Source organism: Choloepus didactylus, chromosome 21 (assembly GCF_015220235.1).
Source record: "Choloepus didactylus isolate mChoDid1 chromosome 21, mChoDid1.pri, whole genome shotgun sequence".
In the NCBI taxonomy this organism is placed as follows: Eukaryota; Metazoa; Chordata; class Mammalia; order Pilosa; family Megalonychidae; genus Choloepus; species Choloepus didactylus.
The window spans coordinates 42,760,286-42,770,029 of NC_051327.1; the positions used below are offsets into that span (position 1 = coordinate 42,760,286).

A 9,744-nucleotide genomic window follows, 5' to 3' on the forward strand; every position below is an offset into this window, starting at 1 on the left:
CCCCACCCATTCAGGGTGGGCCTTGATCAGTGGAGCCATATAAAACATGCTGACTCAAAGAAACTGGAGAGAGTGCAGCTGTGAGTGACGTTTTGAAGAGGAGCAAGCTTGCTAGAGAGGAACGTCCTGGGAGAAAGCCATTTTGAAACCAGGACTTTGGAGCAGACGCCAGCCACGTGCCTTCCCAGCTAACAGAGGTTTTCCGGACACCATTTGCCATCCTCCAGTGAAGGTATCTGATTACTGATGTGTTACCTTGGACACTTTATGGCCTTAAGACTGTAACTGTATAGCCAAATAAACCCCCTTTTTATAAAAGCCAATCCATCTCTGGTGTTTTGCATTCCTCAGCATTAGCAAACTAAAACACCCTTTTTTTTGTTTTCTTCAGTTTTTCCCTCTGTTATATTCTCTTGCTCTCCTCCTCTATGGATTTCAGACTGGGTCTCAAAAGCAAGGGCTCACTGCTTCTATTCTTGAGTAAGCTTCATCTTCTACATGATGCTTTCTTTCTGTTCTTTTTGTTCATTGCTAGCCCCCCCCCCCCAACTAGCATACCACCACCTTCTCCTTTAATTCCTTCATCTCCTCCAGATATCCCTCATTTTCTACTCTTCCTTTTACAGTGCCAATAATATCATCACCATAATTTATTTAGCTCTTACTATGAACTAAGCACTTTACATGGATAGTTTAATCCTTACATCTATGAAGTCGGGACTCTCTTAATCCTCATGTTTCAGATGAGAAAATTCAGGCTGAGAAATAAAGCAACATGCTCAAGATTAGACAGCTAGTCAGGAGCAGAAATGGAATTCAAACTCTATTGCATTAAATCTTTGCATTTAATCCTTGTTGCATTAAACTAATTCCGAAGCTCATGATTCTAATCACAAAGTATATATTTCCCCTACTGCAGTGGATATTACCAATATGGTGATTTCATTTATCTTTTCTTTCTAAGTTCTTAAATCCGGCTCATCTCCGTCTGCCTTCTTTTTAATATGCCAGTATCTTGAGTGGTTTGTCCAGATCTGCCCCTTTCTTGTGACTATGTTCTTGGTCCTTATCTTTTCCTGATGACCCATTGAGATTATTTCATAATCCGTACATTATTTATGGTGGTCTATACGATTTCAAATATTCTTGTTACCATAAACCACTGAAGTGTTTTGGAAATGCTCAATGGTGGGCAGTGGAAATAACATCTGCTTCCTCCATTACCATATGCCTGTCTCTGAACACACAATCCAAAATCGTGCCATGGCAAAATGACTTCATGTCACAGGCTTTCTAGGTAACTGTGAATAATTGAACCCATGATTATTATATTAATCAAGCCATGCTCTGCAAAGACTGCAGTGAAATAACCCCCACATTTCTTATTTGATACAACAAAGAACTATTTCTCTTTCACATCACAAGCTGAGCAGCTCTCTGTGGCTTTTCATCTTGAACAGTGACTCAGGAATCTGGGATGCTTCTACCTTGCTATCTCACCATCTCAAATTCTAGCCACTTTGATGAGAAAGAGAGAGCGAGCAATATTCATAGCCTATTAGGCACAAAGAGTTATCTCCATTTTTCAGGTAAGGAGACATGCTCATGGAGGTGACTTGCCCAAGGGCTCCTAAGCTAGTAAATGGTAAACTCAGCACTAAAGTCATAGTCCTGACTCTTTGTTCCACTATATATTTTTTGCTAACTAGAGATATGTTATTTATGTTAATGCTTCCTGTCTTCATTAACTTTTTCCTAGCAGGTTATTGGAATTTCCCTTCCTTTTTCCTGCTATTTCCAGCAACAGTTCCAGAAGGGCTCTCATTGGTTGGGATTGGACCACATGCCAGACTTCAAACAAACCACTATAGTCAAGACAGTGCAGTGTTCTGATTGGTCGGGTCTGTGCTATGTGTCCACCTCCAGTGTGGAAGGAAGGAAGTGGGGGTACCACCACCTCTACCATATGTAATGGGAACATGGGGGACCATCTCCCCAAATAAATGTTTGGTTCTGTTACTAAAAGAAAAGACAGCAGATGACATGCAGGCTAATCAAGGAGATAAGGTCCACTGAGTTGAATGAAGAGGTAAATGTAAGATAGAGTTAGTGACTAGAGAATGAATCATTTACCCATTTAATGAGTAAATGGATGAAAAAAATGATGCTTCTTTGATGCAGAATAAGGGATTAACCCCAAATGGGGAAAAGTCAAGTAAGGGTAAGTTAATGGTCCCTTTAAGGTAAATTCAGCCTGTTGCATGGTTTTGTGGTAGGGATCATCTTGCTTAGGACCCAGAAACTTTCTGGTGCAGAAGTGATTTTTGTCTCCTTGTTTCCCTCTGACTTCTCTCAATCTCATTGGGGTGGGAGTAACTTTAGAAGTGGTGCCTTCCTCCACTCACCCCCCAAGGCTTACCCGTCTCCTTCCTTGCCTGCGGGCCCTGCTCTCCTCCTTAGAGAATGCCTCCCCATCAGCTAGGCTGAAAAGCAGCCAGGAGGCCCATCAGCATTTACTTCCGTGGGGAAAGAGACTTCTGCAGTGCCAGGCCTGGTGTTCGTTTATCTCTCCCTGAGTCAACGAGATTTTGTCTATAGGCCTTTCTGCTATGTTCCTCCAGAGAGAGGTAAACTGCCTTTAAGTAATTGCTGAAGAAGGCATAAACCAGGGAAATTTGATTTGAGCATGCAATTTGAATCGGAAAATGCTTGTATAAATAACTGAAGCAGCTGAATGCGGCAGGTTTGTGCTTTACAGTTTTTTTTTCATTTTTTTTTTTTTTTTTTTAATGTCAGGGTCTTCAGAATAGAAGTTCTGCTGCAGCAGCTTAAAACATCTCAGGCCTTTGCACTCTGGTCTTATCTGAGTTTGGCATCATTAACTGCCAATCTGGAGAGTTGGTAAGTTCAAGTTGCTTGATTAATCTGTATCTTTGGAAAAGGAAAAAAATGCCCAAACCGTAGAACAATGCTAAATTCTAGAACAGTGACATAGCCTTTAAAAAAAAAGATTTTGAGCTGGAAAGGAGTTTGGGATCAACTAGTGCAACTTCACCAATGAGTGAATTAGGAACCAGAGAGGGTAAGTCACTTGCTAGAGTCACTGAGACTTTTGGAAGTCAGATTTAGCTGCAGCAACAAACATCTCCCAACTCCCAGATGTGTAAATTTTTAACTTATAATACATTAGAGCCCCATGGCTCTCCTGGGCTGGGCTGGGCTGGGCTGGGTGGGGCTCCCTCCACATGTCTTCTTACAGAGAAGACACCCTGGGATATGCTCTTCTCCTTGTGGATGATGGGAGCTCAAGAGGAGCAGAACCAAATCACAAGAGTGAACTTAGAGTGTCTGCTTAGGTATAGTGTATATCCTATCTGCTCCCTTTCATTGGTCAAAGTGGGTTCCATGATTGCCAAACCCAGTGACAACAGGGCAGGCACGTAGACTCCATCTACTGGAAACATGGCAAGAGTGGTGAGGGGATGAATAGTTGAGAACAAATAATGCAACTCACCGCTGGAAGGTACAGAAATCCTTGCAGTGATGGAAGTCCAAGCAGAAATGTGAAAACTGAGAAAATCTCTGAAGTTTTCTGAATAGGTAACATCCTTTCAATGATGCTACCTATTCTGATTAGTGGCCAAATTTACCCAGTGATGTAAGCTTAAAATCTGGTGTCACCCCAGATTCCTCCCTCATCTCTACTTGTCACATCTAGTGAGCACCTACGTCCTTATCATTTCTACCTTCCAAATAGACCTCCAAACTCCAGCCATTCTTTCCATGCTTCACTTCTCAGACTTCCACCTGGTCTCCTGCCTCCAGGGACTTTCTTTCCAACCTGTGGTCTACATGGAAGCCAGAGCAGCCCTGCTCACATCATATCTAGGTCACTCCTTTGCATGATTTATCCACAGATTTAAGGATAAAATCCCATATTTTTTCATGTGACATTCAAGGTCTTTCTATTTCCTGCTCACCTGTACAGACTCAGATCCTGCTACTCCCTCAACCTGCACCCAGCCTTGGGTTCACTCTTTACTTATCTAAAACTGAACAGCCAGTTCACAGATTAACCAAGTCAACCTGGCTGCAGGACTTAGGACATGCTTATGTCCCTGCTGGTGTTTGCTGTGTAGGCAAGAATGATGTGCAAACTGACTGAAGGACCCAGAGGGATTGGAGGAGAGAAAGCAAGCCTCTATCACAGGTGCTCTGGTTGGAGAGGAGTGAGATGATCCAGGTGAGACCTGAATTTTCCATGAAGACAGCATAGTGGGCTCCTTGACTCCCACCACTATGGGATCAAAACATAGTATTTCACCACCTCTTGCTTCTTGAGCTCCACTGAGAGGTTCCAGGACTATTATGTGTTAACCATGGATCACCCACTCCCAGATATTGGAGAATTGATTCTTGTTTTGTTTTTGGTTGTGATCTGGGAGTATCCTGGCTCTTTCTTCCATCACCCTATTAATGAGGTGTTTCACACGCCCTTGCGGTGACCCTGTGCCTTTGAGCATGTTGTTCAGTTGTTCTTTGTGTCTATAATGCATTTTACCCTCTAATCCATCAATCTTGTATCCTTCATTCTGCTCCTGCTTTTCCACCCTTGTTAATCCTGAAAATTCCTATTCAATCTTTTGAACCCACATCTTCATTGACATCTCCATCCTCCCTGGGGGATTATTTGTGCCCTCTCCTGAGGTCATACACAACCGTGCACATACCTCCATGGTTGTATTTACCCCCTTCATGCATTTAGTCAATTGATATTTGTTGACAGCCTACTGTGTGCAAGGCAGTAGGAGAACAGCTGTGTAACAAGATAGACAAAGCCCCTGCCATCATGATGTTTGGAGACTAGCAGGGGAGCATGATGGCAAATGAACCCACACATGAGCCAGATGGTTAACAAAGGGGCGAGTGCTGGGAAGGACAGAAGTCAGGTGATGAGCTGGAGAGTAACCGTGAGGGGCCACTTAGATAGTGAGGTCAGGAAGAACCCCCTCTCTGAGGCAGCAATATTTCAGCTGAGGCCTGAAAGAGGAGAAGGAGCCAGGCTGGTGGATAGATGCGGAAAGATCAAGTGCAGAGGGAGCAGCAAGTGCAAGGGCTGGGGCAAGACAGGGCTTGATGGGCCAAAAGCTTAGTAAGCAGCAGGAGTGTAGACGAGGCAGCGGCAGAGCCTGCGGCGTGGGAACCTGAAGGCCATTTAGGGATTCTGGATTCCAGTCTAAGAGCAGCAGGAAGACTTGGGAGTATTTTGTTGTTTTTTTATAAAGTTAATTTTCTGTTGTGTGATTATATATGTATCTGTATGTATAATTTGCCATTTTAGCCGTATTAAGTGTAAAATCCAGTGGCAGCAATTACATTTACAATATTGTGCTACCATCACCACCATCCATTACCAAAACTTTTCATCACCCCAAACAGAAACCCTGTACCATTAAGCAATAAATCCCCATTTCCCTCCCCCCAGCATCTGGTAACCTGTAACCTGCCTTTGGTCTCTATGTGTTTGCTTATATTTCATATAAGTGGAATCATATAACATTTGTCCTTTTCGTGTCTGGCTTATTTCACTGCACATAATGTCTTCAAAGTTCATCCATGTTATAGCATGTGTCAGAACTTCATTCCTTTTTATGGCTGATTAATATTCCTTTGCATATACCACATTTTGTTTAGCTATCATCACTTGAGTTGCTTCTACCTTTTGACTATTGTGAATAATGCTGCTATGAACCTTGGTGTACAGATATCTATCCGAGTCCCTGCCTTCAAGTCTTTGGGGTATATAACTGGAAGTGGAATTGCCAGGCTATATGGTAATTCTATGTTTAACTTTCTGATGAACCATCAGACTATTACCCACAGCGTTGCAACATTTTACATTCCCACCAGTGATCTATGAGGGTTCCTGTTTCTCTTCATCCATGCCAACACTTGTTATTTTCCAATTGTTTAATAGTTGCCATTCCTAGTGGGTGTGAGGTCATATCTCATTGTGGTTTGAGTTGCATTTTCCTAATGGCTATGGATGTTGAACATCTTTCCTTGTGTTTATTGGCCATCTGTATATCTTCTTTGTAGAAATGCCTATTCAGGTCCTTTGTCTTTAAATTGGGCTGTTTGTCTTTCTGCTGATCTTTGAAGGGTTTTAAGCAGAGCATAATGTATCGTGATTCATGCTTTTGAAAGGTCACACTGGCTGCTTTGTGGATGGCAGCAGGAAGCAGGTGTGGACACAGAGGAGCTAGTTAGCAGAGGCTTTTGCAATAACCTAGTCAGGAACTGGTGACCTGGACTGGGGCGATGGCCCTGTGACAGCAGAGGAGCAGGTAGAGTCAAGAACTATTACGGTAATAGAACCAACAGGACACAGGGTCTAACACAAAGGGAGAAATCAGAGGTGACTCCACAGTTTGTAAAGTGGGCACCTGGGCAGATTGCAGAGGCCTTTTGCTGCAACCTGGAAGATGGGGAAGGAACATGGGCTGGATAAAACTAGAACCCTCTCATGGACATAGTAAGTTTGAGATGCCTGTTAGAGGGCCAAGCCATTTGTCTCCCACTCGGCTGTGCCGTGTTTCCAATATTGAGTGCAGAGCTTGATGCATAGCGGATGCTCAGAAAGTATTGTTGAATGGGAGAATCAAAATGGTATGCTTAAAAGCTACAGATGGCTAATGGCTTCTAGAACAACAGACAATGCAGAGTACCTAGCAAGGACTAATTAAACCAGATGACTAATGGCTTCTAGAACAACAGACAATGCAGAGTACCTAGCAAGGACTAATTAAACCATTTCAATCTGATGTCCGAAACATCGTATGCTAGAGAGCCCCCTTCTCTCCCCATGAACTGAACAGACCCTGTCTTTTTGCTCTTGTTCTTCAAATGTAATTAGCCTTTGTGTTTTGACAGTAAACAGGACTCCAATACTTTGATAAATGGCTTGTTTCTGGGAAAGGAAGATTTGTGAATACAAAACCCAGTCTTCTCCCCTTCTTTCCCCACCTCTTCATCTGTCTTCGTAGGGTACTTGGGCAACACTCTCCCCTTTAGGAAGGCCATACTTCTGAGAAGAAAGATGGCAACACAGAAATAACAGTTATCATTTATTGAGCACTTATTACATGGCAGGCAGATATATTATATGCAATCACCAATGCTGAGACGTAATTTTAAAAATACTTATGTTCCAGTTGAGTAAACTGAATCACGCTTATAGAGACTAAAGAACTTGTTAAAAACCCCATGGTCAGGCTGAGTTGAAATTCAGACGTGCCCAGGTTTATCTGACACAATGCCCACTTCTGTTCTGTGATTTCTTTTCTCCCTAGACAGTATGTGGCCGGTCCTTTTTGAAGAGCCTCTGCGTGCCTCTCATTAATGGAACAAATAGAATCAGCTCTCGCCCTTACTAAAGAATAGCTCCTTTCCGATGGTTTCAAGTTTGTTATTGCCTGTGATTTGCATTGGACTTCTGATCAACTCTCTGAGTTTGGAACAGTTACCAGCTGTGTATTACAGGTGCAGAAACTGAGAATATTTTATTTTTGTGTGACTGTGCTTTTTGCCTCAGGTTGAGCATGTTTCTTTGCCTTTGCAGCCTTGAAATGGGAAAAGCGTGTTTTTGCCAGACCTCAGGGAGAATCGGGTGAGCGGGACGGATGAGCCAAGGAATGGCTACTCCAAAGTGCTTTCATCTCCCTCGGGATGGAGAACCCCAAATGGCCCAGGGGTGGGCACTATCAGTCCCACTTGGAGAAACCAAGACTCGACATGATTCATGGAGTGTTCAAAATCCCCTGGGGTGTCAGTGATAGGGAGGAAATCAGAACCCAGGGATTCTGGTTCTGGGTTCAGTGTTAGTGAAGTGGAGCAGTGGGGTGCATCTTTAAGGCTTGGAAGCCAAGAAAGAGGTGGAAAACTTGGGTGCTTTCCTTATTTTTATTACCCATTAATACCATGAGACAAAGTAAAAGGATATTTTTTAAAGAACTTTCTAGAACACCAAAGTGGATAGTTCCATTGAGTTGCCCAGCCCTGACTCTGTCCCAGAGCCCATTAGTGACCTCGAACTTGGGCTTTCTTGCAGGCTGCCAGATGGCCAGACCTCTATGACAAGCACTTCCTCCAGGCTGTGGAGCTCTACGAGCCCTCTCTTTCTCCAGCAGAATATTTCTCTTTCTCATGCTTGAACTCCAGAGGCCCCCAAGGGCTTCTGCCTTAATTAAAAATTAAATTTACAAATCATTTCTTAAACTGTCTCATAGGCAGCCAAATAAACACAATCATTAGCAGGTGGTCGGAGTTGCTTTCACTTTCGTGCCTTTCTAGAGCAGTGGATACATCTGCTTAGACTCCCACTGATACTGCTGCCTTCTACCACCCCTCCTGCCACAGATCTTGCCTGGAGAACTTTGTTTAAATACCTTTGAAATACAGTAGAGATGTCCCTGTTCTCAGTTCAGAGTGCATTGACATGTCTTGGTCTGTCCCCGTTCCTGTCCCCATTCCTGTCTCCTAGAGCTTACTCATGCTGTGGGGGCATTGCTGGGAGCATCCTCATTTGGGGACCAGCAGGTAGAGTGAAGACTCATCACAAGGTTGGGTGGGCTACCCTTGGAGCCATCCTGGGCCTTGGCATTGGGATGGGTCCGTTCGCCCAACCACTGCTCCTGGGACCTTGGACGGTGCCCCTCACTGCTGTCCTTTGCCTGGTCTAAGGTTCCTTGACCTCAGCATTACTGACATTTTGGGCTGGATTGTTCTCTGTTATGAGAAGCAGCCCTCTGCACTGTAGGATGTTCAGCAGCATCCCTGGCCTCTACCCCTTAGGTTCCAGTAGCATCCTCCCACCCCTGGTTGTGACAGTAAAAATGTCTCCAGACATTGCCCAATGTCCCCTGGGGGCAAAATCGCCCCTGTTGAGAACCACAGCTCTAGTGTCTTGGCCTCTCCAGGGCTGATTCCCTGGATGCACATTCCCTTTCTCTTTTCTCTTTATCCTATTCTCTTTCTATATATTTTCAAACCTTGACATTTTTTAGGCTATTCAACACAGAAAAAGCATATGCTGCTCCTTTCCCCTCACCATAGGGGTTGGGAACCTGTCAGGAAGGACTCAGACCTTAGAAACTCAAAGAGCCTGTTTAACCTTCAGTGGGGGTGGGGAGACTGGAAGGACCTGAAATCCTTTTCATTCCTCCCCAGTAGACCACTCACTATACACCAACGAGGCTGGCCAGCCTGGGTCTTGGGTCAGGTCTCTCCACCTCCAGAGCCCATGTCCCCAACCGCCATGCTTCCCTGCCTCCCGCTGTGACTCACCGAACCTTGGGGGAGTGTGGCATAGAACGGCGGAAAGCTCTGGTTCTAGTTCATTAACTAGCTGTGTCTCTTTGGGTTTCTCACTCCTCCTCTCTGTGACTGGTTAAGTAAGAGGGATGAGTTAGATAATCTCTAAGATTATTTTCAGCTCTGATGGTTAGTAAACCCTGTCTTCCAGGCCCTCAGAGAAGGGAATCCTCGCTGCATGGAGGCAATCATCCATTCAACATTCGCATGTTGCGCTCCTTCTGGGTTCCAGGCCTCGCACTGGGTTTGGGGCTCTAAAGATAAGAAGAGACAGCTCAGTGCAATCGAGGATCTCCTAGTGGGGGTGGGTGGGGTGGAGGAAGAATAATGAGTTTGAGGAGCTAGAGTAAGGTACAAGTAACGTATGGTGTA

General features: G+C 44.3%; 1 long non-coding RNA gene across 1 annotated transcript; it reads left to right on the top strand.

The window, feature by feature from the left end:
* The first annotated feature begins 220 nt into the window (after positions 1-220).
* Positions 221-7,479, top strand: LOC119518292. Its single transcript, XR_005213706.1, has 3 exons — positions 221-232; positions 2,797-2,901; positions 7,353-7,479. It is a non-coding gene; the product is annotated as an uncharacterized LOC119518292 (long non-coding RNA).
* The last annotated feature ends 2,265 nt before the right edge of the window (positions 7,480-9,744 follow it).